The sequence below is a fragment of the Bos javanicus genome, chromosome 12, assembly GCF_032452875.1.
Source record: "Bos javanicus breed banteng chromosome 12, ARS-OSU_banteng_1.0, whole genome shotgun sequence".
NCBI lineage: Eukaryota > Metazoa > Chordata > Mammalia > Artiodactyla > Bovidae > Bos > Bos javanicus.
In genome coordinates, this window is record NC_083879.1 from 74,686,363 (window position 1) to 74,712,612 (window position 26,250).

Sequence of the window (26,250 nt, forward strand, 5' to 3'; positions counted from 1 at the left end):
GGAGAAGGGGATGATAGAGGATGAGATGGTTGGATGGCATCACCAACTTGATGGACATGAGTTTGAGCAAGCTCTGGGAGTTGGTGATGGACAGGGAAGCCTGGTGTGCTGCAGTCCTTGGGGTCTCAAAGAGTCGGACACAACTGAGCGACTGAACTGAACTGAACCTTGACAATCTCCCCTAACTTCTCTATTGCTTATTAAGATTCTTTAAAATTCCTCTAATTTAGTCAACATAAATAATTTTTCTTTTTTTCTTTACCAACTGTGAGTAAGCAATTTTAGGGGTATATCAAAGCATTAAAAAGTATAAATATATAATTCAGCCATAAAAAAAGAATGAAATTGTGAAATTTTCAGAAATGTGGATAGACACAGAGACTATCACACAGAGTGAGGTAAGTCAGAAAAACAAAATGTTATATGATATCACCCATGTGTGGCATCTAGAAAATGATACAGATGCAGTTATTAGCAAGGCAGAGATAGAGACACAGATGTATAGAACAGACACATGGATACCAGGATGGACAGGAGGGATGGGGTAAACTGGGAGATTGGGGTTGACATATATATACTGCTATGTATAAAATAGATAACTAATAAGAACCTACTGTATAGTCCAGGAAACTCTGCTTAAGGCTCTGTGGTGATCTTAATGGGAAAGAAATCCACAAAAAGAGGGGATATATGTATACATATGGCTGATTCACTTTTCTGTACAGAAACCTAAACTGTTGTGCAGAAACTAACATTATAAAGGAACTGTTGCTGTTTAGTTGCAAAGGCATGTCCAACTCTTTTGCAACTCTATGGACTGTATCTTACCAGGTTCCTCTGTCCATGGGGCTTCCCAGGCAAGAATACTGGGGTGGGTTGCCATTCCCTTCTCCAGGGGATCTTTTTGACCCAGGGATTGAACCTGTGTCTCCTGGGTCTCATGCCTTGGCAGGCAGATTCTTTACCACTGAGCTGCCAGGGAAGCCGTGTAAAGCAACTATATGCCAATAAAAATTAATTTAAAAGTACAAATATATATGTTCCCAATATGTAATCTAGCAGAAGAGGAACATGGGCTCTTGAAATCACACTGGTGGTACAGAAGAAACACATTAACAATAGAGACAAATGTTATAGAAATTCTGAGGGAAATAGGATAAATTAAAAAAAAAAAATGCATGGAAACCGTGAGCAATTTGCTTGTTACTCTAGCGTTCTTGTGCCTATATTACTAAAATAGATTCCTCTACTTCCTGCTTTAAACCCCTAGATGTCCTTTTTGTTTAATTTTCTGAAAACATTTCTTTTATCCCCGTATTTCTCCTGCTCCAATGTTTATTGGAGAAGGAAATGGCAACCCATTCCAGTATTCTTGCCTGGAAAATCCCATGGACAGAGGAGCCTGGCAGGCTATATTCCATGGGGTCACAAAGAGTTGGACACCACTGAGCGACTAAAACACCAATGTCTATAATGACTGTTTCTAGCCTAAGTTATTAAATACTCCAACTCCTCTTCCCACCTTTGAAGGCATTTTACTGTTTGACCCGATCCTACCTTTATTTCTCACTATCCCCCAGAGTACTAACAGGTGGGTCCATTCATAAGCCCCACCTGCGTAAATTTACAGGGCTGTCCTCCTCTATCAGAGAAGGCAATGGCACCCCACTCCTGCACTCTTGCCTGGAAAATCCCATGGACGCAGGAGCCTGGTAGGCTGCAGTCCATGGGGTCGCTAAGAGTCGGACACGACTGAGCGACTTAACTTTCACTCTTCACTCTCATGCATTGGAGAAGGAAATGGCAACCCACTCCAGTGTTCTTGCCTGGAGAATCCCAGGGATGGGGGAGCCTGGTGGGCTAGCGTCTATGGGGTTGCACAGAGTCAGACACGACTGAAGCGACTTAGCAGCAGCAGCAGCAGTCCTCCTCTATGCCTTTGCTGATATCAATTCAAGCCGTGTTTCTGGGTCCATCTCAATCTCCTTGAAGCCTTTCTTATCCCTCCAAGGCACATTCTTTCCCTTCTTTGAATTCCTCTGCTTTCTTAACAGGCACCATCCAACACCAAACATTCTTATTCTCTGGGAAGAAAGAAGCCATGTTGAAGTGGTCTTTTAATACCTGAATTCGCCTAAAAAAGTCCTTGGAAGATATTCAAGGGCTATGTGCTGCTCAAAGAAAGAATCGCTGATGCTGTGTTTTTGGAGAAATAGAACTATGATTCTTCTTTTTAAAAACAAAATTATGTAACTGATAGCTTTAAGCAAGCAGATCAAATATCCCTTCCACGTAAATGTTACATTTCAAAGCAATTAACTTCAAGATTACACACATGTTCTAATTTTAAAACGTTTCTGATACTCCTTTCTGAGAATTTCTTTGAAAGCCTGTGGCACATTCTTTTAATATATTCAGAGCTTACAAATTTTAATTCTGTGAAGGTGAACTTGACTTTTTAAAACTGACATTTGGAGCCATGTCAGGGGATTAAGATGGGTGAAGTTGGGTAAGTCTCATAAATGGTTTTAAAAAGAGGTGCCAGTAGAATGAAGAGACTCACTTTTCCTATTGATTTTAAACTATTTTTGAAGGTAATTTTAAATAAATGTCAGAGCTCTGATTCCTGGTGGGAAGAGCCCCATCTTACACGGCCAGGGCTCACGAACACATACTAATTGACTAAGGCAAGATTTCTATGGGACTCTTCACCCACCTCATTTGCCGCTTTGTGCTACCCTTCACTTCACTCCAACTGTCCTTTGCCGATAAAGCACGCCCTCAGGCAAGAAAAATGTGTGATTTACAACACCCATGAAGCCTTGCTAATTCTAGGGCAGCCATGATAATTGACTGAATGGGTGGGAGGTGACCACTGGTGCAGGTTTTTATGGAGAAGTTTTAGGACGAGTGAACTCTCAGTGAAGCTGAAAGATGGTAATCAAAACTTCAGAGGTAGAAGGAGCACTGTGGCCAAAGTAAAGTGACCTTTGCCGGGGAGAATGAGACTAAAACCTCTCCCTCTCTTCTTCTCTCCCCTTGAGTGTGTGTGTGTGTTGGAGGGTACAGGAAGAGGACTCATTGAGATGGAGCAGATAGATTGACTATGACTCCAAGTACCACCATTCAGACCTTTAGCACTGTGTATATTCGGTATCCCTATGCCAAGCTCCCATGACACTTGGCTGTAATAATAAACTGGACTTGAGGCACTGCATGGCTCCCTGGTCCTTTTCGAGCCTTGCCCGATCCTATACTCTGGTACATGGGTCTCAAGCAGAGGGGAACAGGTGCAGTATTGTGTAAACATTTCTTATCACATGTTGTTTCTTTTAATCCTCACACCAACTGTCTCGGGTAAAAAAAAAATCTTCCTCATTGCCACAAATGGGGAAAGTCATCTTGGAGAATTCAAGGATATTGTCAGGGTCAGATGTGTAGCAATTTTCTGAGTCGAACTGAAGACAGTCAGTGGCCAGCTTCCCAAGCCTTCTAGAAGATTCTAAATCCAAGTGTGTGAGACTTCCTAAAAAAAAAAAAAAAAATCTGCTGATGTACTCTTTGCAAGGTTATGTATTTCTGCTGAGTCCTCTTCCACTCTGACAAACTGCCAGGATTCAAAGCTTCTTTGAATCAGGGGCTCCTTTCCTGCTGTTGAACATCAGCAAACAGTCCCTAGGGATCCTTCCTTGTTTTCAAAGGTTTAAATGAGAGAGAACAACGCAGAGTCACATCTCAATATTCTGTAGCTTGTTTCTGCTTAGTCATGCCTCCAAACACCTTGTCTTATGAGAGTCAACCTATAATCTATTTGCTGAATGCATGAAAATAGACTTATTTTCCCCTTTACAATTGATAAAGTATTTTCACATGCAGCATCTAATTTCATTTTGCCTTGACAAAAAAGAGGGTGCCAAGGTCCAGACATTTCCACAGCAGTGGTAAATCAAGATTACTTCTTTGAACTCATTATCACTTATCTCTGCAGTAAAGGGCAGACATGAAAGAGAAATGCCTTTAATAACGTACTGACAGTCAAGCAGAAAAGTCTAAGAATGCCGTTCTAAGCCACACTTTCTTACCGTGCATCAGAGCACCTCGGGAGGCTTGTTATGTATTCTGGGCTCCCATCCTGGACCTGGTAATTTGAGTCTCTCAAGGTGAAGTCTGGTAATCTGCCTTGTTTCATAAAACTGTCCCAGGAATCCTTCATATACTATTTTTATCAGGATTAACATGGAGGCTGCTATATAAAACAATGTCTGAAAATCTCTCCATGGCTATTTTCTATGATCTGCCGCATTCAACTCACTGAGACCCAGGTGAATATTCTACCAGACCCCCTAAAAGAGTTAATTAAAATAAAAGAATTGATGTTTAGGCTCCATAGAGTGTAACTACCTTTCTGAAGCTGCTGTAATCTCTGATTAGTTTACTTGTAGCCTAAGAACGAATACTGATACGGACACGGACTGGGGGGTTACTTTTAATTAGAATATTTTCCACCCATTTTCCAGAATTAATACAACCAGATTGCTTTGGAAAATGGAAACATTTGGATTTTGAAGGAAAAGGGAGACATTTTTAGTCACTGGGACATTGATACACACTCCATATTTACATTCAATTTCATCAGTGATATAAAATGAAACACGTTTAGCTCTGTGACTCCTGGAGAGTTAAGACAGGTAAATTTGGTCACCCAGCTGGACAACAGGCAAAGTAGTGTAAGACAAAAGGAAAAGTTTTCAAATGGCATACTCTACTAAGTAAAGAGACACTTTGATTGTTGAGAAGCATAGTTTCGACCCTGTTGGTGAACCACAATCACAACAAAACTTCTGTTATCTAGGAGGGAACCTTAAAAACTATAAAACAGATACTACTCAAAACAAAGAAAAAGGCATGCACACCTATCAGTTCTATCAAGACGAGAGATTCTCGGGGACTTCCCTGACAGTCCAGTGGTTAGGATTCGGTGCTTTCACCACCAAGGGTGCAGGGGCAGTTTCTGCTTGGGGGAATTAAGATCTTGCAAGACTTGTGGCATGGCCAAAATCAAAAAAGACCAGAGATTCTTAACTTTTGCCCTCCTGACATTTGGGGGTGGAATATTCTTTGCTGTGAAGAGCTGCTGGATTGTCGAATGTTTAGCAGCATCTCTGACTTCTACCCACTAGATGCAGTAGGACCTCTTTCCCAGTAGGGAACCAAATAAATTGTCTCCAGATGTTGTCAGTATTCCCTGAGAAGCGTAATCCAGAACAACTTCCCAGGTGGTACAGTGATAAGGAATCCACCTGCCATTGCAGGAGATGTAGGAGACAAGGGTTGGATCCCTGGATCAGGAAGATCCCCTGGAGAAAAGATGCTTGTAACTATAATTTCTTTTCACTACTGTCTAATATTCTACTGTAAGAGTGTATCACACTGATTTATTCATTCAACCTTAGATTTTGATTGTTTCTAGTGTTACACATTATAGATAAGGCTTCTATGACTATTTTTATGTGTCCCTGAATTAAGTATTCACAAATATTTCTTACTTCTCACATACAAAGATGAAAAGGCTGGATTTTAGGGGATGCTTGCAGTTTTGCGTGCTCAGCTGTGTCCTACTCTTTGCGGTCCCATGGACTGTAGCCCACCAGGCTCCTCTGTCCATGGAGTTCTCCAGGCAAGAACGCTGGAGAGGGTTGCTATTTCCTACTCTAGGGGATCTTTCTGACCCAGGGAACCAACTTGGGTCTCCTGCATTGCAGGCAGATTCCTTACCATAGTGCTACCTAAGGGATATATTAATATGCCTCCAAACGTCTGTGTGTGTGTGTGTGTGTGTGTGTGTGTGTTAGTCGCTCAGTCATGTCCAACTCTTTGTGACCCCATGGACTGTAACCTGCTAGGCTCCTCTGTCCATGGAATTCTCCAGGCAAGAACACTGGAATGGGTTGTCATTCCCTTCTCTAGGGAACTTCCCAACCCAGGGAACAAACCTGGGCCTCCTGCCTTGCAGGCAGATTCTTTACCATCTGAGGCACCAGGGAAAATGTCCAGATAATGCCAAATTGTTTCCCAGATTGTTTGTACCATTAACTCCTGCCAACTCACCAGCCTCACCAACACTTGGCATCGATCACGCCTTAGAATATTTACCAATCTGATAGTAGGTAAATGTAATTGATTGTGGTTTAGTTTTTGTTTATGTTTTTAATCTTTTGGCTGCCCCACATGGCATATGGGATCCTAGTTCCCCGATCAGGGGTCAAACTCCTGCCCCCTTTCCTTGGCAGCATAGACTCCTAACCACTGAACCACCAGGGAAGTCCCCATTGTGGTTTTATTTACATTTTCATGACTACTAAAAAACTTACAATCTTTTCAGATTGTAATTGAATATTTATGTTTCCCTTTTGGTCAAAATTTTGAGTCTATCTTATGCTTCCTTATTTGTTGCTTTCTTATTGATTCATGTGTATGTTTTCATGTATTCCGGATGCTAAGTCTTTCTTCAGTTATAGATAGGTTTATGTGTGTGTGCCAGCTAGTGATTTGTCTTTGTCTCTGTAGAATTTTTTTGTGAACAAGAGTTCTGCATTCTAATGTAGTCAAATTCACCCCCTGCCAGACCCTTGAAGGCAAAAAGAGACAGGGACAGCAGAGGATAAGATGGTTAGATAGCATCACTGACTCAATGGACATGGATTTGAGCAAATTCCGGGAGATAGTGAAGGACAGGGAAGCCTGCATGCTGTGGTCCATGCTCCAGTTCAAGCTGGATTTCCTCTAATTAGCTTTCAGGCTTCTGCTATGGTTTCACGGAATCAAAGCTGAATGTACATGAGCAGGAATATTCCAACCTCTTGTGTCTCTGGTCCCAGTACATCCCAACACTGGAAGGCCACACCACATAAATGCATACGCATCCACAAATGCTGCACACATGTGTATACACACTTTGTAATATAAGTTTTTGAGATCATAAAGACCTAGGTATACATTTCAGGAAGCAGTAAAGGGAGCACCATAGTCCTGCTGTTTGCTTTCTTTCTCCTAAGGCCTGTTCCCAGCTGGGATAGCACACCCTCCCCTCCACTCCCCTCCCCTGGGTCTGCCTGCGTGACCACCTGGAGGCCTGGGACTCACCTGGACGGCTAGGTTGGTGGGAAAGTGGTCAACATTAATTAATCCAACTACTGGATTAATTAATTCAGACTTGTATTAATTCACATGAAGCCTCCTACGCCCAGCAACTGGGAACGTGTCTGTAGGACAACGCCTAGTTAAATTAAGTGACAGGGGTGACGAAGCCTGACCTATTTAGCCAAAAGTAGTGAGGACGGACCCGGCTGTGGGGGTGACCCTGTTGCCACGGACTGGACTCACACTGACGACGCAGAGTCTAGTTCCGCGTTTGCCAGAACTCGGGTCTCCACCTCCTTCTGCCATCTTCCTGACCTCCGGTCCTCAGCGTTTCCGGTGGTTTCCTGCTGCTGCCATCTTTGCTGCCAGCCTTCTCCTCACCAAGCTCATCTAATTTGCCTGATTCCGCCTGCCCTTAGCTTGGGTGCCGCAGTCCCTCCCTGAGGCCTTTCCTGATGTCCGGCATCAGGCCTCCACCCTGTCTTATTGTGTCACACGTCACTCTCTTTCTTCACTTCACATTGCTTGTGTCTCTGTGTCCCTCTCTAGATGGAACACTCCTCAGAGGGAGGAAATAAGTCCGGGCTGTTCACTCGTACATCCTCAGATCTAGCAGAGCACAGAGCACGTGGGCAGAATTCCATAGTGTGCATTGAAGGAATGAACAAATGAACGCCATGATGTCCTTTTCCAGTGACGAGCAAACTAGGCACAAACCTTTGGGAAACACCGGGAAGCAGCATCTCAGAACCCAGAAGAGAAAACAACAGGCTTCTGTGTGATCGCTGTCACGTGCAGACTTCTCCCCATAAAAGCTCCTTCACATCTGTGATTAATCAGTCCAGAGAGAAGTCTTCTGTTTTCTTAACTGAAAAACTGTTAAAATTGTTTGCTGCCATGAGGAGGCTAAATTAGATCATGCTCTGGAGTGCCACAGATGGCTTACAGGTGCCGCGTTAGACCCTTCATGCACAGCCTCATCCACTCAGCCCCGTGTGTCACACAGACATTGGCAGGGGACATCTATAGTGAATTTGAACAAGTTTACAAGCACTGATGGCCAGTAGTTTGGCAGAGTGGCCTGTGCTACTATTGACTATTTTTAGCCATTATTAGTTCTTATATACATGTGTCTTTAGATGAGAAGTGGAAGGAAGCATCCTATTTTCAGGCTCTGGAGATCTTAGCAGCAGTTCTATCCTCCTGGAGACCTGGGGTTTCTCCAACTTGAAAAAAAATATAAGAAAATGGAAATGCCTGTAATTATGAGCAGCAGTAATAATAGAAGTAGTAGTTGTACTAATAGTAAGACTAGTAAGTAGTAGAAGTCGTCCTGGTAGCAGTAGTAGTAATCCTATTTCCAAAGCAAAAATTGTAGATGGAATGAAATGTCTAATCTTAAATTTTTCATGTGTGAGTTCCCAACAGCTCAGAGGTCAATAGCTACAAACAAGGAATTTCCTTAAAATCTTGTGCCTTATCTTTTTAAAAAAATCCATGTAAATTTACTGACTACTCCATAATACGTCAGTGACATCTCTTTCTCTTTCCCCTGCAAAATAATAAAAGCTGTGAGTTATAAATATGTTCCTGGAACATGGGCCAAGTTCATCCTGGGGCTTCAAGGAGCCTTACCACACTGCCTCACTTCTAAGCACTCTGGGGTGGGGGGAGCTGTGCATTCCTGTGTAGTTTTATTTCTCTGTGTGTGTCTGTGTGTGTGTTGGTTGCTCAGTCATGTCTGACTCTTTGCAACCCCATGGACTTTAGCCCACCAGGCTCCTCTGTCCATGGAATTCTTCAGGTAAGAATACTGGACTGGATTGCCATTTACTTCTCCAGCAGATCTTTCCAACCCAGGGATTGAACCTGCATCTTCTGCATTGCAGGCAGATTCTTTACCATCTGAGCCACCAGGGAAGCCCTTTTATTTCTCTACATGGTATGAAATAAAAGACAAGCCACAGAAATTCTATGTTAGTAGGGAAAATAGTCCATGGGACAAAAACACCCAACTAAGAGACAAACAGAAAACCAGAATGAATCTGTTATTTATTTATTTTTTAAAGGCACAGGAGGAGGAACTTTCTCTAAGCTGGGATGACAGCATTTGGGGCATGCAGCTGCACCTCCCAAGCATCTCCTTGTAATTCCAAAATAGCTGGAAACCTCGTCCTGACAGCATCGCAGTCTGTCAGAGGCCCATCGTTGTTTATCATACTCATGTTCAGTTATGCTTGGCATGCGCTCTCAGTCTGGAAACTCTGCCAGATACCATCTCTGACTGCAACTTGGCTGCCTCTGACTTAGTGGGTTTGATTAGCATTTGATTGGTATTTTATCATCAGTTCAAGAGTGGACATCATTTGGGCCTTCTTAGATAAGTTGAAGAGAGTGTTTTCATGAAACTGGAGTAGCCCTCCAGGCGCCATGTTCAGAGGGAGAGCTCTGGGAAGGATGCTAATATATTTTTGGCACTAGATCTAACTTTCTTTGCTGGTGAATATAATAATCAGGCCAAATCCTAACTTTATGATAGCTGCCCTGAATCTGTATTGACTCCATTTTCCGAATGCCTTCCTCCAAATATGCGCAAGGTCCCATCCAAAGTCCTGGAAAATATGCTCAGTCCATCTCCTTTTATTGTTTCTAGAGAACTATCCTTATTTGGACAAATAGTTCAGACTGTCTGCCATAAAATCAGAGAATGGGATCATATAATCTCTAAGGTGTCTTTTAGTTTGTTTGTTTTGGGATTTTGAAATTTTCCATTAAATTGTGTGAGAGGCGGAGATGCTTCACAGCCCTATGTGGGCAAAGCAATCCTTAAAATATTTTATGAGCTGAAGATCACAATGAACTAGAAAAATGTCATAAGTCAATATCGAAACTAGACAGGACTGAAATGTCCACCCACTTCCTATCAGTGAAGAACCAAACTAAAATGCCTTGAGGATTGATTCAGACTGAAAGCAAGTATGCCTGAAGCAAATGATTAAAAAAAAAAAAGAAACACAAAAACAGAGTGGGGGAGGAAATTTTTGGAGGCAATGGATAAATTTATGGCATTGATTATAATGATGGTTTCGAGGGCACACTTACCTCTAGACACATCAAATTGTATTCATGAAATATCTACAAAAGTTTCCACCAGCTCATTAAGTGGGACCTCAGAGACTCGTGCCAAAAAATATAAAAATGTTCATGTCTCCTGGAGCCTGACAGGCATGGATGAACCTGCTCAGTTTGTGATGTTCATTTCTCAGCAGCATTAACCGTGTATCTTGAGCGGGCAAGACTGGCTCTGGGAAATTTCATCAGTGATCAGACATTTAAAACTTGAAGGCTTGTTTCAAGAACACAGCTTTGAAATAATTTGGTAGCCTCTGAAGAATATGACTGCAAGGAGATCAAACCAGTCAACCCCAAAGGAAATCAGTCTGAATATTCATTGGAAGGACTAATGCTGAAGCTGAAACTCCAATCCTTTGGATGCAAAGAACTGACTCATTGGAAAAGACCCTGATGCTGGGAAAGATTGAAGGAAGGGAGAGAAAGGGGACTTTAAAGGATGAGATGGTTGAATGGCATCACCAACTCAAAGAACATGACTTTGAGCATGCTCCGGGAGTTGGTGATGGACAGGGAAGCCTGGTATGCTGCAGTCCATGGGGTCGCAAAGTCGGACACGACTGAGTGACTTACCTGACTAATTGAAGAATCTGTCAGGGGGTCCAGTATGCTGGTGCTACTAGGTGGGTGTGAAAGCTAGTCCCCCGTAGCTTTGTTTGATGAGAAATGCAGGGTCCCCCTGGGGGAGATGATCCCATAGTCTACTCCTGCTTAAGAAGAGCAAATACATGTACCACATCTTCCCTATCCATTCATCTGTCAATGACATCTAGGTTGCTTCCATGACCTGACTGTTGTAAATAAATAGTGAACTTTGGGGTACATGTGCCTGTTTGAATTATGGTCTTCTCGGAGTGTTGTGCTCAGAATGTGAGAACTGAAATGCAACACAGAGCCCACCTCAGTCAGTCCCTCATCTGAAAAATGAAGAACATCAAGACCCAACATGACCAAGTATCTGGTCCAGACCCCTAGCTAAGGAATGAAAGAGCCAGGTATAGAAACCTGGTATTTGGAAGTCAGAAAGGCCTCCCTTTTCCAAACCTGGCTGGGTCTCTCCCTAGTAATACTTCCCTCAGTAACGTCAGTCCCCAATCTCCCCGCAGCTTCAGGTTCTTCATATTCAAAACAGGAGTGGTCCCCCTGCTTCTAAGAGAGTACATCCTTGCTCGGTCCCTTCTATGTTGAGAAGGCACTTGCTATTTTCTCGCCCTCCGCTTCTCTTATCTTTTGTATTTAATCGAAGCGCCAAGAGGTCAGTGGTTTCCTTTTCTCACACGTGCTCTGGTTGCAGTCTGGTGTTGCATAACCTACTAGCTGAGGATACAGGTCCCCTAGGAGCCGCGGCCATGCGACGAGACACGCGGGCGGGCGTCCGGCCAGAAGAGGGCAGCAGAGCTCGGGCCGGGCGCCCCCGCAGCCTGGTCGGCGCCCCGCGAGCCGCGCCGTTTCCCTTGGGGGGAGGTCTACCCAGCGCTCCTTGCAGCGTGTTCTTTCCAGTGGAGCATTTTTTCCTGTCTCATTCCAGTGAGGACACAGTGTTTTGGCAATTCTTGTCTAAGTCTCTGCTTTCTTTGGTTCGGTTTTGTTTGCGGGTGATCACTGAGATTTATTAGGCGTCTTCCTTGTACACCGGGCACCTAATAGTCATTTTTACAGTTATTCCCGATTTAGAGAGGATAATTGTTAATCGGATGAGTTGAGTAACGGGTAAGAAGCAAAGGCTTTTTCTAAACCAAGGATGGGGCTGGGATGAAGAAGGGGGAGGTATTTTATGTCACTGCGTCTGCCTCCCTTCTGTCCAAACACATTGGACATTTATGAAGTGCCCTATGTGAGTTTGGAGCTTTTATAAATGCAGGGGAACAGGAAACAGGAATATGAAAAGTCTTTTCCTTAATTTTATACAATTGTTTTCCCCCCTGCTCTGAGCAACTGATCTGGGAGGAGGTAGGGAGAAGGAAATGGCAACCCACTCCAGTGTTCTTGCCTGGAGAATCCCAGGGACGGGGGAGCCTGGTGGGCTGCCGTCTATGGGGTCGCACAGAGTCCGACACGTGTGAAGCAACTTAGCAGCAGCAGCAGCAGCAGCAGGAGCACCCAGGGCTTGTTAGGAACCAGAATCTCAGGCCACGCCCCAAAACTACCAGATCAGATCGGACAGGTTCGCAAACTCCCTGGGGTGAATTCCGTGCACTTTCCAATGTGAGAAACGAGGCCCTGGAGGGCAGCCAGTCGCTGCCTTCAAATATTTGGAGGGCCAGTATTTGAAAGAGAAAGCATATTTGTTTTGCTTTGCTCTAAAAGGCAGGTTTAGGTTTAATTAAGGTAAGCCGCAGGAGAAGGAGTCTTCCAAATCCTTAAGGAGCAGGGAATTGGGAGTTGGACCTTGTCCCAAACCTTACTAGCTTTCTAGAGTCTCGTGGCTGCATTGACATTGGAGGAGACCCTCTATACCACTTCTCTCTGATTCTCATTATCTATAAACTGGGGATGTTGCTATGTAAACAACTATAGCTGTTTCTTCCATAAATGAGGTAATGCATTTGAAAATGATTTGTATATCTGAAAATTGTATTTTGTATATTGAAAATGCTGTAAAATGTCCATTGTAACTTGTCACCATTCGCAGCGCCCAGGATGGGAAGTGTATTTCCCTGCGGGGGACAGAAGACTCGGCATGAATTGATGGACAGTAGGAAAGGATTCAGGGAAGTCTGTTTGGGGCTCTTAAGAAATTCCACAGGGGGACAGGGGTGATGAAGAACTGGAAGGTGGAGCCAATGGCAAAATTAGAACTAAGCCAGAAGTTGATTCGTTGCATTTTTACTGTGTTGTGAGGAAGACAGCCCCACCTGTCCGGTCCCACTGCCTTCAAACTCCTGGCTCTAGAAACCCGACCTCAGTGGCATCGGGTTGGTTAGGAGCCTTCTGAGTCACCTAGACCCTTGAGGTTACCAAGAGGACAGGGAAAAGAAGCCTGTTTACTGTTTCTTAATGCCTCTGCATCCATTCAATTAAGAACAAGTGGAAACAATGCCAAGAAGAGCCAGCACGGAGCTGGGTGGTGACCACTGGAGCCCAAAACAGCACTTGTCTTGTCAGCACCGTGTTATTAAGCAGAAGGGAAACGGTGGCCTCTCCTCGGAGGCCTGAGGCCCTCGGAGCTCTGGGTCCTCTCCTCGGAGGGTGAGAGTGAGCAGAACCAGCATGGGAAGCTCGCTGGGGCCCGGGACATGGCATTCCTCCAGAAATGCTCATGTCCAGGACATATTGACACTATTGATACTGTGTATAAAATAGATAACTGGGGAGAAGAAATAGATAACTAGGGAGAACTTGCTGTAGAGCACAGGGAACTCCACTCAATGCTCTTGATCTAAATGTGAAGGAAAACTAAAAGAGAGAGGATATTTCTATTAGTGTGACTGACTGACTTTGCTGTACTGTAGAAACTAATACAACATTGTAAAGCAACTGTAGTTCAATATTGAAAAAAAAAGAAAGAAATAAAAAGAAATGCTCATGGACGAATGGCTGACAAGCAGGCAAGTCAGCCAGCAGCTCTTTTCAAGCTTCACCCCCACCCCACCCCCATCTACATATTCCACGGAACACCCCAAACAGGGCAAAGCTTCCACCAGCATGGTTCTGATTCAGCCCTTGGTCTTGAGTGGCACCTCTAAATCCTGGGATATTAAGGAAAGAATACACTATACAGAAATTCATCCCGCCACACCGAAGCAGGCTCTGCCTCAGAGATCGCTTGTGAGCCCGACAGGTTGTTTTCTCATTGTTGTCCTCGTCACCTGCTACTGGGCACTGTGATCAACCTGAACACCGCCATCATGCCATGCTGGAGGCCTGTTTAGTTTTTAAACCATCTAGTGTTTCCCAGGGTGGAGGGCTGGAGTGGCAGAGGAGCTGTGAACTGGTAACCGTGGTTAAGTGAGGATGGAGTAGGTGCTTGAACCCTCTCTGGTTACGTGGTCCTGGGCCAAACTGCGTGGTCATCTATTTCCAGGCCCGTTTTTCTCCTTGGACAATCTCTTCCGAAGTCAGAGCAGTTCTTCCCTCCTCCCTTCCCTTCCTCTCCACCCTCGCTAACTTGAATCCTTGCAACGTCCATGAATCTCCCCAGATGCTCTGGCTTCCAGAAGCAAGCAACCTCCGGTTCATTCAGCTCAACACTGTCTGCTGGTTGCCACGTTGTGCCCTAAATAGGCAAGTAAAACAGCAAACGGCCCCTCGGTGTACGCCGAATTCTGTCAATATATTTAAGTGTATTTTTGTCCTTCTTGTGGCGTTCTACCTGAAAAACAGATGCCTGTCTCTTTTCACATTGTTGACAGTTTCATGGAGTTTTATTTTTTTATTCCTCTTCTCAGATTGTCTGAATCTTTTTAAAAAAAAAAAAAACCTGGTGTGATAAACAATGTGTGATTTGAAATCAGCCTTTTCTGGATCTTAGTTCCAGGCTAGCCCCTAATGAACCAGCTGAGCCCTGGGACATCCCTCACCCTGGGAGCCTCAGTTTCCCCATCAGCGAACAGAGACCCTGCTTAGCTCTCAGGATTTCCATAAGGATGAACATGAAAGAGCTCTGAGAAGTGTCATGGAAATGTCTCTCTCTCTCTCTTTTCCTTTTTTTTTTTTTTTTTTGTTTAACTCCTCTCCTGTTTCATTCCCATTTGCTTTCTCTAATGTTCTTCTCTTTCCTCGCCTCAAAACTGGCATTTTAAAAACTGTTGCTGTTAAAATGAGTACTTGCCTTTTAAAAATCTTCAAGTTGCTAAGCAGCCTCTACCTCCTCCCCCCACCCTTTTATGCAGCCTGGTTACCATAGTATCATCTGAGCATGGTAACAAGAAGCAAAGAGCAATCATTTTTCACTAAATAGGGCTGGGCAGACAGAAAAACACGCTGCAGTGTTTCCTTACAACCTGTCTCAGAGAAGGGTGGAGGGATGTGCTTCCCAGTACACAGCTCGGTTTCTGTAATCAGTTCCCACCTGCATTTGTCTGTAGCTGTTCTGCACACCTGTAGCTCCGGGGATGTCAGACCACCCCTGGTACAACACCTCCTACAAAAGCTTTCGAAGGGCTCTTGCTGCTACTCCCTTATTTGTAGCTATTTAGGGCTAAATGCAGACTCAGATCTTTCTGAGAGAGTTGCTAAATATAGAGTGCTGAGCACGAATGGATATTGTGACTAAAGGTACAAGGTACCAGTGCCATAGCAGGGTTGGAGAAGATAATAAATAAATGTCATCCACGTGACATCATAGGGCATTCTTCAAAAATGGAAAAGTTTAAGAGGGAGAGGAAAATAAAAACCCAACATGACATCTGACACATGTATGAGAAATATAAATCCCAGACTCCAGCTCTTCAGCTCAAAGCTCACGAGGTCAGGCACTTGCACACGTGTGTGCTAAGTCACCTCAGTCATGTGTCTTTGCGACCCTGTGGACTGCAGCCCCCCAGGCTCCTCTGTCCATGGGATTCTCTAGGCAAGAATACTGGAGTGGGCTGCTGGGCCCTCCTCCAGGGGATCTTCCTGACCCAGGGATCGAACCCACATCTCTTACGTCTCCTGCATTGACAGGTGTGTTCTTTACCACTAGCGCCACCTGGGAAGCCCAGGCATTTGCTTACCAATAATATAAACTGAAACACCTCCAGAAGCGACTGTTCCCCTTTGATCCTGGGTGGCTAGATTTTCATAGCCAGATGTACAGGAACAGCTCGATGGGTTTTTAGGACATTGTGGGTGCCTCTAGTGCCTGGCTTCCCCTTCCTCCAAGGTGTCCTTCTGCCACTTAATGACCCATCCTCCAGCTCCAGGACCCGCACAGTCCAGCGCCTAAGAGGTTAAAGCTGGCCCGCAGGTCTCCAGGACCCAGCACTAAGGTGAGCGTCTGGGCTGATGTGTCCTTGTCCCTGTCACACTTGTTATCTGTTGTGTAAATCAGCTCTTAAAGCTGCCCTCGGGTACTCTAGTCCTTTCTGTTAATAGCGTTAAGCCAGTGTTTTCTCCAGGAAGCAAAGTTTACTTCTCCAGATTAAGCCATCAGGAAAGTGTGCCGCCCTCTAGGGAAAACAAGCCTGTTCTCTCAGCTTTTTGGGGGAAGACATTGCCTTTGAACTTGGGGCCCTGGGTTGAGATGAGCAAGCACTGTTGCCTGCGGTCTCATGCTTGGCTGCCTGATGACAATGCCACACCTCCGCCTTCATGGCCCAGCCATGCCTTGTGCGTTCATTGCCTGAACTGATTCCTGCATTGTAAACACTCACAGCGCGAAAGAGGGCTTTTCAGGCAAAGGCCAGCTTGTCCCAGACTCATTCAAACATATCCACTTCCCCCTCAAAGTGGAAGGAAACTTCACTGGTCTTCCAGAGCCTTCTTATTCTGCCTTTGATAGTTTCCTCTCTTTAAGAATTTCTCATCTGGCAATGGCCCCCCACTCCAGTACTCTTGCCTGGAAACTCCCATGGACAGAGGAGCCTGGTGGGCTGCAGTCCATGGGGTCACTAAGAGTCAGACACGACTGAGCAACTTCACTTTCACTTTTCACTTTCATGCATTGGAGAAGGAAATGGCAACCCACTCCAGTGTTCTTGCCTGGAGAATCCCAGGGACGGGGGAGCCTGCTGGGCTGCCGTCTGTGGGGTCACACAGAGTCGGACACGACTGAAGCGACTTAGCAGCAGTAGCAGCAGTAGCATCTCTTTAAGAATTTACACAATTTGTCATGATCCACACAGTCAAAGCTTTTGCTGAGAATAGATAAAAAGAATACCTCAAGGTTGAAAGAATTCCATCAGACCCTTTCCCAAGGCATACATCCTGAGATAACTTCAGTACAAGATTAGCCAGGAAGAACGAGTTCCCGACAACATCTCTGGGTGAGATATAACTCTTACTGTGTAATCAGAGGGACAGGGCTTGAGAAACAGGTTCCCAAGCAAGATTTGTTACAATTATAATTATTACCATAGAGCTTAAGAAAAGCATTTCCATGAGTAAGACCTTGTGCTGTGTGATCATTAGTTCAGGACCTAAACAAAGGTAAGATACATCTCAGGTAAGATACATTATTGCACAAGGTTCACGGAAAGAATGATCTAGAATGTTCACCTCCTCCTTAAAGGGCCTTGGACTGCCTGCCTAAACTTGAACTCTTCCCATGTTCCCAGAAGAGCTCATTCCTTCTCTCTACAAACTTCTACATAGTCCCTAACATAGTATCCAGAAGGCCTTTGGTTAGAGGTTCACAGGGTTGTGGCTGTTTTGCCAACCAGATCATCTTTGATTAAGTTCCAGTGGTATGCTGAGAAATATTTTAAAACTGGCTCTCTGGGAAGAAAAAGAAAAGGCCCTAATGGGTGACTTTTGCCAACTTCGATGGCATAAATACTTCTCCCATGGTCAGGTTCAAGCTGCTAACGAGAAGTCGCTGAATGCTGAGCTGGGAGGAGATGTCTGTGCATGATTGTTCCTTGTGAGCTGGTACACACGAGCTGGCTCCAGCATGTCCTTGACGTATTCCCTCTCCAGGGGAATATGACCATTGATCTTTCTCATGTCTCTTTCTGCATCTTGTTTCCATATAACATCTAATTCTGTCAGACAGGCCAATGATTTCTAAATCGTTTTTTGGCCAAAGGTCTTCCTGTTTTTATAAGTAAATGAAGAACATAAAAGCAATGCTAGCCTGACTGAGGGACTAGGAAATGTTCTAGGCCCCATACCATCCTATAGCTATGATTGTTGTTATTCAGTTGCTAAGTCATGATGAAAGTGAAAGAGGAGAGTGAAAAAATTGGCTTAAAGCTCAACATTCAGAAAAATAAGATCATGGCATCCAGTCCCATCACTTCATGGTAAATAGATGGGGAAACAATGGAAACAGTGACAGACTTTTTTGAGGGGGGCTCCAAAATCACTGCAGATGGTGACTGCAGCCATGAAATTAAAAGATGCTTACTCCTTGGAAGGAAAGTTATGACCAAGCTAGACAGCATATTAAAAAGCAGAGACATTACTTTGCCAACAAAGATCCATCTAGTCAAGGCTATGGTTTTTCCAATGGTCATGTAAGGACGTGAGAGTTGGACTATAAAGAAAGCTGAGCACCAAAGAATTGATGCTTTTGAACTGTGGTGCTGGAGAAGAGTCTTGAGAGTCCCTTGGACTGCAAGGAGATCCAACCAGTTCATCCTAAAGGAGATCAGTCCTGAGTGTTCATTGGAAGGAATGATGTTGAAGCTGAAACTTCAACACTTTGGCCACCTGATGCGAAGAGCTGACTCACTGGAAAAGACCCTGATGCTGGGAAAGATTGAGGGCAGGAGGAGAAAGGGACGACTGAGGATGAGATGGTTGGATGGCATCACCAACTCAATGGACATAAGTTTGGGTAAACTCCAGGAGTTGGTGATGAACAGGGAGGCCTGGCGTACTGCAGTCTATGGGGTCGCAAAGAGTAAGACACAACTGAGCAACTGAACTGAACTGAAGTTGTGTCCGACTCTTTGCGACTCCGTGAACTACAGCATCCCAGGCCTCCCTGTCCTTCACTATCTCCCAGAGTTTGCTCCAACTTACGTCCATTGAGTTGGTGATGCTATCTAACCATCTCATCCTCTCCTGTCCTCTTCTCCTTTTGCCTTCAATCTTTCCCACCATTAGGGTCTTTGCCAATGAGTCAGCTCTTCAAATCAGGTGGCCAAAGTTTTGGAGTTTCAGCATCAGTTCTTCCAATGAATATTCAGGGTTGATTTCCTTTAGGATTGACTGATTTGATTTCCTTGCTATACAAGGGACTCTCAAGAGTCTTCTCCAGCACCACAGTTTGAAGGCATCAATTCTTCGGAGCTCAACCTTTTTTATGGTCCAGCTCTCACATCTGTACATGACTACTGGAAGAACCATAGCTTGGACTATATGGATTTTTGTCAGCAAAGTGGTGTCTCTGCTTTTTAAATCACTACTTACCACTTCTTCCCACTTTTTAGTTATTTTAAACAACCAGAGTTCTATGGAACATGTGACATAGGTCTTAACATGTTTTCCTGAACTCTTTGGAACAGACTGAAGTGAGCAATACTTTTGGTTTACCTGAAACCAGTTGTAAAACCCATTGCTTTTGGCTGGGAGGGGCTCTTGGGAGCTTTATCAGTGAACACACGAATAATGACCTCGTGTGAGCTACAGGACAGGCCTTTAATGTGGGAGCCCTTGCTCTACCAGGACACCTCAGGTAAATGTCTGCAGTTCCGAATGTTCTCTGGCTTCAGCCATCCACCAAAAACTAGGACTATGAGTCACACCACTTAACAGGCTTGCAGGTTTTCAGTTCTGCTTTTTTCTTAGTCAGTACCTTTCTCTGTCTCTAATTCTCTCTCTCTGGGTTTTCTCATGATATTATTTCATGTAATTTAGATAGCCTTCAAAGATTCTTTTATACGTTTTCCTTCCAGCAGAGCGCTTCCATTTTTATTCAGCTGTTTTACAATGTAAATCATGGTTTAATGGAGATGCTCCATTCAATGTTAATGGAATCATGATTCCATCTGATGAGCTCCACTCATTCTGATGGGAGAAATAGGCTTGGAATTTCCCGAGATTTCAGCATTCAAGTTCTTAATAAAGAAATAAAAATTCAAAAGCAGGAAAGGAGCCTATGAAGACAGAAGAGAAATCACAGGGACATTCTATCGACAAAACCTCCTTGTCTCTCTGAATATCACTGCATTGTGTACGATTGAAAGGTCCCTCTATTTCTAGTTCTGCCTGGTGATACTTTTAGATCTGAGAGCATTAGTAACTCTCAGACATATACATGCTCAGGACCATATTCAGGCTAAGGGCTGATGGAGGTGGCCATTGCCCAGACCCCACACTACAAGGGATACACGAGTGCAGAAGCTTAAGGGGCTTTAGCTTTAAGCTAATGGTGTGAAGTGCTAATAGTTAGATTTCAGACATCAAAGTGGGTTAGCAAATAGGACTGGGGAATTTCTAAAATCACACATGTAGGTCATTGCTACTTGGCATCTATATCCAAGACCTACCTTATAGGTCCACTAAGACAACATTCCCATCTTCAGCGAATTGCTAGACCTCTCCATTTAGACGTTGTAACATGCTTCACACTAAGCAGGCCCCAAACAAAACTCCTCAAATCCAGTGTTTAGTCTCTGCTCTGTATCGCAATTAGTAAAGCCACTCCCGGGGTTATGAGAGTGTTGGTCACTCTGTCATGCAATGACATGGATGATCTCCTCTGTCCGTGGAATTCTCTAGGCAAGAATACTGGAGTGGGTAGCCATTCCCCACTCCAAGGGATCTTCCTGACCCAGGGATCAAACCCAGGTCTCCTGCATTGCAGGCAGACTCTTCAACGTCTGAGCCACCAGAGAAGCCCGATCTACAGGGTTACCTGATCACCAGGTAACCAGTTCTCTCTGGCCTCTGTCTTCTCCCTGCTCTCCACTGCGTTGTCAGGTCCTGTCGACTTCTTTTTCAAAGTCTCCCATTTCTGCCTTTTTCTTTCCAGTTGCAACCATTGCCCTAATTCAGGCCATTGCAACTTTGTTTCATCTAGAATAATATTTTATTCATACAACATTTTCAGTAACTATCAGATGAATGCCTGGGTTACTTTAGAATTTCCCTCCTAACTTGGCTGCCCCCAGTCAATTGTGCTGTCTGCTTCCCACTTACGCTGCATCCTCCAGCGAAAGTTCTTAGACACAACATGGTTGGTGTTGCTTCTGGAGATCATCACGTTGGACCTGCCATTCTACAGCTCCCTTTGTGTTCCCACACCTTCTTCAGGCCATGCTTCCAAGCCCTTCCATGGCAATCAGCTACTTCTACAGAAGCGACTGTTCCTCACTGCCTAGCATCAATTCCACCCAATCTCTGCCCTACGAAGTTCATGGGTCAGTTTGACCCATTTCTGGGACTACTTTCAGGATCACATCCTATTAGCTACCAGGATATTATCAGTGTTCCTCACTTAGGCCTTCGTGGTTGGTGGTTAGTAGTTTAGTTGCTAAGTCTTATCTGACCCTTACAACCTCTTGGACTGTAGCCAGCCAGTCTCCTCTGTCCATGGAATTCTCCAGACAAGAATACTGGAGTGGGTTGCCATACCCTCCTCCAGGAGATCTTCCCAACCCAAGGATCAAACCTGCATTTCCTACACTGCAGGCAGATTCTTTACCACTGAGCCACCAACCTAGACCTTGTGTCAGATCATCTCTTTCTCCTTTTGCTGTTCTCCAAATCACATGGGCCATAATACTGGAAACTTTATTTCCCAGAAGCCTTTCCAGAGGTTTCCCACATAGGTTGTTCCAGAAAGAAAACCTTAGGCAAGATTCAAAGGTAGGAGAGAATTTGATCTCACACCTTCTTGCAGCAGCAATGGGCACGTTTCAAAGCTTTCCTGGAAGACCAAGGTGAGACTTCCAGGACTGCTTCTGCACCTGTCACCTGTCACCTGAATGCAGGCACCTGGGGTCATTGATGTGTTTCCTGAAATTCCTGCTCTTCCTCATTTCCTGAATTCCAAAAGCACGTTTCATTATCTCTCATTCCTCTCTCAAAGGTTTTGTAAGCCTTTGCCGTCCTGCATTTGGCCTTTTCTTCTGGAAGTATCCAGTGTAGGTTTCTGTTTTCCTGGTCAAAGTTTGACTCACACAAGTCAGATGACCAGCGTATCAAAATGAGCTCAAACCAAGCCTCAGTTGCAAGCTCACTGATACACAAGCTTCTGTCCCAGGTATGGTTGCAGAGATCCACAGATTCCACTTCAGCTGCCATTCCTGAGTTGTATTCTGAATCCTCTGTAGGAAGTAAATCCTTGCAGTGGATCCCAGCCCACTAGGCTGGCATGCCCTAAGTTTTGCTGGAAATAAATCAACTTCAGGGAACTTAACCCTGTCCTTTTATCTGTTCTTCCACTTGAACTGGTGCTCCAAACTAGACAACCTGCCTGGCACCGAGGGACTGACATCATCCAACTTTGATATTCATTTCTGCCTGGAAACGTCGGCTCTCATGCTTTACTCACTTTTTGGCTCCAGTGCATGTTGGTTGACGGTTGGATGTTTGCCTCATCTCTCCAGGTGACAAATCATGCCATCAAGTTTGCTTGCATGGGCTGGGTCTGTTTTGTCCTATTTTCTTTCCTTCTACTGTTCTTGAAGTCCCAGCATGTCCTTCAGGGAAGACAGTCATGGGCATAGTCATAACATGTCAATTGCTTAAAAGTACAACACTTGTCTATCCCTCTAATTGTGCTTCAAGTCTTGTTTTACCCAACCTCAAGTTAGGGTAGAACTCACAAATGCAAACAGAAGTCACTAGGGTCATTAAAAAAAGACATCATATTATTCAACATAGAAGCAGAGACCAGTTAGAACTACTCACGACAGCTCTTCATTATGCTGAAGTCACCTACCCTCTTTTCCCTACAGATGACATTGACAGCTTGTTTTACCTTTTCTCTTCAATATATACGATTTGCTGTCCTGAAGGATCTCTTATTCCGTTTTCAGGTATGAAAACATACACATATACTCTGCTTTTGAATCAGCCTTCTGTAGTTGCTATGTGTTCCTGAAAGAGTTCTTTCTTTGCTCTGGCTCAGTCTCTGCTTTTCCTCTTCTGGAAAATTTTTGTAACCACATGTGTGCATTTAGTACTACAGACTCTTCTTTAAGAGGGAATTTATGGCAAACCAATCCATGTGCACTATGAGTGCCAATGTTACAAGTCCATGTAATCATATAATTTCAGATTTTGTTTCAGCCAGAAAACAGAGGCATCAATCTTTGTGAGGCCTGCACAATCCTCCTATCCACAGGCGAAAGGGAGTGTTTAGCCTAGGAAAGCATAGCAGCGGTTGTTTCACCTGCCTCCACTCTGAACGTCTGAGTGAGTGGAGAAATCATTTTTGCTAAAAGCTAGCTAGATATGGACACACCACCTATTCTTCTTGGAAATCTTGTAAAAGAGATTCCACCCACCCATCACTTTGTTCTGCAGGATGAGTCATGGGCACTGTAACGCCACAAAGGGAAGATTCTGACACATTTACTCTTAGCCTTCCTAGCTGGGTAGATCAGCCTTTGAGATCCGTCACGCTCCGGTCTCCTAATGGTGTTGTACGCTTTTACCTCTGGACACAGAGGTGGAGAAGGGGCCGTGTTCCTCTTCGGTGTCTGACTTCATTCTGGGGCTTCGGTGCTGCTCTCGTGCCATCAAGTCTTGCTATATCCGGTTCCCAAAATCCAACTGCCTGCCTTCCAACGGGGTTTCCATGACAACTTCTGTTTGTGGTGCCGTTGACTCCAGTGCTCTCTTTCATCTCTCCTCTGTGGCACTGAGCTCTTCTTTCCCAACATCCCCGATTCCTCTCTCTCTTTTTATACTGTGCTTGACTTTGACCCCAGCCTCTCTGAGTTCAGTTTACATATTGATGAGTTTGGCTCGATTCTCTCTGGTTTAGCCTAGAACAAAACTCCCATCATAGAGAACTGAGTCAGACCAAGAGTCTTCTGACTTGTAGAGGGTTGTTAATTTCCTGCCCTGAAAAACAAGGATTAGATGAGAAAGGATTTAGGGAACATCAGTGCCCCCCAATCCAAAAGATATATACTTACAAGGTTACCTTTTGAAATAATTCCACATGTTTAACCAACTGAAAACTCATTTAAGATCATGTGTCTTTTTTTTTTCCCTCAGATGCATTCCGCAGTATAGAATGTCTATCAGTCATCCACTCTGTAGTATAAAGTGACTTTATCACTCAAAGGCAAACTGGTAATCCTGGGTAAAAGTGGGAGATTGAGGAGAAGGGTCATTTTTATTTTTGTTAATTTATTGGAGGATAATTGTTTTACAGTGTTGTGTTGGTATCTGTTGTACAACAACGTAAATCAGCCACAGGTCTACATAGATCCCGTCCTTCTTAAAGGACCCATCCCAGCCCTCTAAGGTGTCACAGAGCACTAGGTTGAGCTCCCTGTGTTATACAGTAACTCCCCACTAACTATCTGTTTTTCATAAGGTAACGTATATGCTTCAGTGCTACTCTGTCCATCTGTCCCACAGAAGTGTCATTGTTAAATGTGGAATGCTGAGGGTCAAGAAGGAAGCTGATTCTGTAGGGAGATGTTTTAAAAACAAAAGTATCCCAGAGCCTGAGCAAATGAGACACCCTTTGGATGAGCTGATGGCGCTGTTGATGAAAGGAGCTGGGGGCAAAATTATCATGTACTTTGCAGAATTCTTGAGCACATCAGTGGCGGCACCTGCAGCAGACCAGTGTGAAGCCTGTGCTCTTGGCACTGGGCATGTGCCCATAGGTTTCTGATGCATGTGTGTGTGAGTTATTTCACCAGAAGCAATTGACATCCTCTTTCTACAGTGCTCTTGGAAGAATAGCAGACACACAAATGCAGATCCATCACGCTCTACCTAGAACTTGGGCTCTGTTCCTCATTCTCACCCCACTTATTCCTCTCCACTTCAATCTCTTCTTTACAAAGTGCTCATTAAGAATCAGGCTTCCCTGGTGGCTCAGATGGTTGTAAAGAATCTGTCTGCAATGCAGGAGACCCCGGTTCAATCCCTGGGTTGGGAAGATTCCCTGGAGAAGGGAATGGCTACCCACTTCAAGAGAATTCCATGAACAGAGGAGCCTGGCGGGCTACAGTCCATGGAGTTGCAAAGAGCTGGACATGACTGAGGGACTAATACTGTCACTTCATTAAGAATCGTTCCATGAAGTTCTATGGGTTGTCTTTCCGTCCAAATGTATATAGTCAATGACAGATGTAGAAGGAGATGTAGATACACAGTGTACAAAGTCACAGGAGGACGAGTGTGTCTCTGAGACCTGTTTTATTTATTTATCTAATTATTGGCCACACAGTTCCCAGACCGGGGAGTTTCTGAGATCTTTGAAATACCAAGCATTTCTATACACTGGAGAGAGTCAAGGTTCTGGACTTGGAAAGTCTGAGTGCGGGCCCTTATCCTGCTTCTTATCTCACCAGAGGCCCTTGAGAAAGTTATTTAGCCTTCTGAGTCTGAGTTTACCCAGAGAAGGATGAATAAAAATATCTCCCTCTTAGGATTATGAAGATTATCAGATAAAGTTTGTAATGTGTCTGACAGAGGTTAAACCAAATTAAATTTCAACAAAAAGTATCATATGTGTGCATGTATATATATATATATGTTAGAAATATACTATGTATTAGAAATGAAAGGGCTTCCCAGATAGTGCTGGTTGTAAAGAATCTGCCAGCCAACACAGGAGGTAGATGAAGGAGACGCAGATTCCATCCCTGGGTCGAAAAGGTCCCCAGGAGGAGAAAATGGCAACCCACTCCAGTCTTCTTGCCTGGAGAATGCCATGGACAGAGGAGCCTGTGGGCTACAGTCCCTGGGGATCACAAAGAGCACTGAGCACACACACACGCGCGCGCACACACATTAGAAATGAAAACATTTTTACTTTTCTAGAACTTTTTTCTAGAATGTTTTCTACCAATATTCATCCATCAAAATAATTATTGAATGACTAACCTGTGTCAGCCAGTGTAAAATTTGACATAACTTCTTTTTATGGATTGCAGCTGAGAATGTGACTTAGACTTATTTTGAAACCAAATCTTTGCAGCAGAGTCAACTTTATTAGACTCAGGATAGCCATGCTTTTGTTCGGGGCGGGAGGGAGTTGGAATCCTATGCTTGTGTACCATATTGGAAAAGCCAGTCATGATTCACCTTAAGTCCGCATTTTTCTGAGAGCCCTCAACCCCATTCACTTCAGTGCAATCAGTATTTATGTGCTACTTCCTGGGTGCGGAGGGCAGTGCTAGAAGCTGGGGGTAGTTAAGGAAGAATAAAGCTCTGTTCTGTTTCAAGGAATAGTAAACATGGCTGAGA